The sequence below is a fragment of the Pempheris klunzingeri genome, chromosome 14 (assembly GCF_042242105.1).
Source record: "Pempheris klunzingeri isolate RE-2024b chromosome 14, fPemKlu1.hap1, whole genome shotgun sequence".
NCBI lineage: Eukaryota > Metazoa > Chordata > Actinopteri > Acropomatiformes > Pempheridae > Pempheris > Pempheris klunzingeri.
Window position 1 is genome coordinate 15,359,820 of NC_092025.1, and position 2,895 is coordinate 15,362,714.

The window sequence follows — 2,895 nt, forward strand, 5'->3', positions numbered from 1 at the left end:
TAATATTTCCCTGGGTGTACAGCTGCAGTAATCAATATTTCTGTACAGAAAATGTAAGTGGACTGTGCAGTTCCCCTCAGCTCTACAGAGCATACTAGTGTCTTTTATCTGCTTTGGTTTTACAGCCCACAACTGTACTGTTTTGGTTTAATCACAGCACTCTCATCAGTGTTGTTTTCAATGGAAAAAGCTCTAAAAACCCTGTGTGCACTACCTGCTCAGCAGGCAGACACCGTTAGTGACAAGCGGGTGGAAATAGTGGAGCATTTAGTAGCTAAAGACTTTCCCTCAGAAGCGGGTGGAGACCAAAAACTGAGCCAAAAAAGAGTGAATATTGGACTTATTAATCAGGTGGCCAAAAACATGATACATATTCACAACAAGTGAAAAGAAATAAATGCTGTGTACACAGCTTGTTGTGGCTGTTAGAGAGCAGTTCTTTCAAGGATATTCCCATTTATCACCAGTAATGAGTACCAAAATACAGTACTTGTTTCTGAGGAATTTAGGAAATTACAGAATAGTAAAATATAAGCAATACCAAATATTTTTGTCTCAATGAATTGGGTTTGTAAAACAACTATAAATCCCCTCACCTCCTGCTGGCTGTTGTGTCAGATCTCAGAGTCTGGCTTTGAGTTGCTTTTGAGGCATTTCAAAATGTTTTATGTTTTAGTCAGGCCCATGTGGTCTGCTCTCACTTGTAGCAAACACCTCACCTTCAGAGGTTGTATGCTGACTACCCCCCACATGTTCCCGTGTGTAAATTAGATACATACAGAAGTGTAAATGCAGTGGGAGTTATGTTTTTGCTTGCTGATTCCCTGCATAGCACTGAGAGAATCAAGTGATGTCTGGAGTTTGTCGCCGATTGGGAAATTATTTGGCCAATCAACAGAAAGCGTCTCCATTGCCACAGATTTCACTCACTGTGCTCTCAGTTGAATGATTTCATACTTGCTGCTATTGAATGAGCACAAAGAGACTTAAAATTTTGGTTTAGTGTCCATGACACAATTACAGTAAACTATTACCACACACCCCCTTTTTTTCACAACCTTTTTTTTTTTTTCCTACGAAAAGTCAAAAGACCAACAGTGTTACTCACATTGCACTTGGTTTTTACATATACGAGGAAAAAAACGATACTTTGAATATGATGCCTGCTGAACCAGGTGCCTTAATCAAATATATGAGAACACAAATCTGCACCTTCTGTCAGTCTGGAGGGGTTTCCCTACAGAAACAAGGGGCTGGGTTTCCCAAAACCTACACTTGAAGTACGAAAATGAAATGAAAAAAACCTCACTTTAACCCAAATCAATACTTTTTGTATAATAATCAGCCTTTAACAGCCGATGTGAGCTGTCTGTCGTGTATGGATTGATAAATTCCCTTTTAAAGCATCACTGAAGTAAATGACAACTTGGAAACTAAATTGATGTTTTGGGAAACCTGCTTCTGTTTTTAACTCTTTCTCTGCCCACTACGCCACGTTCTTGTGTTTTCTGTATTGGCTGCTGCTGCTATCACTGCTGGTGTGTTAGTGTAGAGAAGAGCAAACTTCCACTGTGTCTGAGGCAGAGGGAGACTGGGCCTGCTTTTTACCTTGTCAATTACAATGCATTCTTCTTCTTCTTCTATTTCTTCTCTTTCTTCTTCTACTTCTTCTTCTTCTTCTTCTTCTTCTTCTTCTTCTGTGGTTTCGACATGGAGCACAGTGTTGCTGCCTCATGAGACCTTTTGGAGAAAGGGAAAAAAAAACCCAAGAAAAAAAAAGCATAAAACAGAACTTTCCATTTCTTAACTTTGCTATTATGAAGTGCCAGACCCTCCTTGAAGTCAGTGTTGGCACTGAGTCGCAGGTTGCGAATGAAGCGACATACTGAGCATGGAGGTAAACTGTGGTGCTAATCTGTGTGTGGCTGGGTGCTAACATGGCTGTGTTAAAAAGCTGTATTAGCCATCTATTCCTTCTGTTGATGACTCTGGTCAGTCTCGTGTTTCTGACTGCTGCACTGCTGTATGCTGACATAGCGAGGTATAACTCTGCTGCTGCTGCTTTGCTGATGAATGTAGACTAGTCTTCCTCAGCAGGATCATACAGACAGATGTGAGTGTCTGGTGGAGCTTTTCCTGTTGTTCTTCTTCCCGTTAGACTTTGTTTGGAACACGGAGGGAGACTCTTGTCGTCAGGATCCAGAAAGATCATGAATGTTGTATCTTTATATGGCCGCTGTCCTGCTTATATGTTGAAACTTTTTTTTTAAATTAATGTTATGGTTTGATATTTATGGTCTGACTCTGTCAAATGTTGCACGTTTTGAATTTCTTTTTTCCTAAATTATATTTTATTGCCTTTTCCCTGATCCCAGTGTTCATACCATTTCTTTGATATTTATTTGTTTCGTCCTATAAATTAACATGTAAGGAGACAATTTGTTGAAACTAGTCGTTATAGCTTTTCCATTGAAGCAGGCTTTATCAGGAGTCAGAGACTTCACATGAGATTCACAGACGTGAGTCAGTGTCACAATGAAACTGGAATGTCATCATATACAACTATTTTATTTTGTAAAAATAGTATGTCTATGATATTACCTCATCATCTACCTTAAATGATATTTTGTACAATCCTGCCTCTGCACTCTGAAGATGCAGGTGATTATAAAGACAATCATTCATTTATGTTTAATTAGACAGCAAATAATCCACAAAAAATAGACTGCAAAACAATTTAGTTTGACATTAAAAAGGCAGGTTTTAAGAGATGAAACATAAAGTAAATCCAATAAATTAGTTCAAAAACTAATTTCAATCAAATCAAATAAATCAATACAGACATTAATTTAAATAAAGAAATGCCTAAAAGAGATAAAATCTGTAAATCAATAG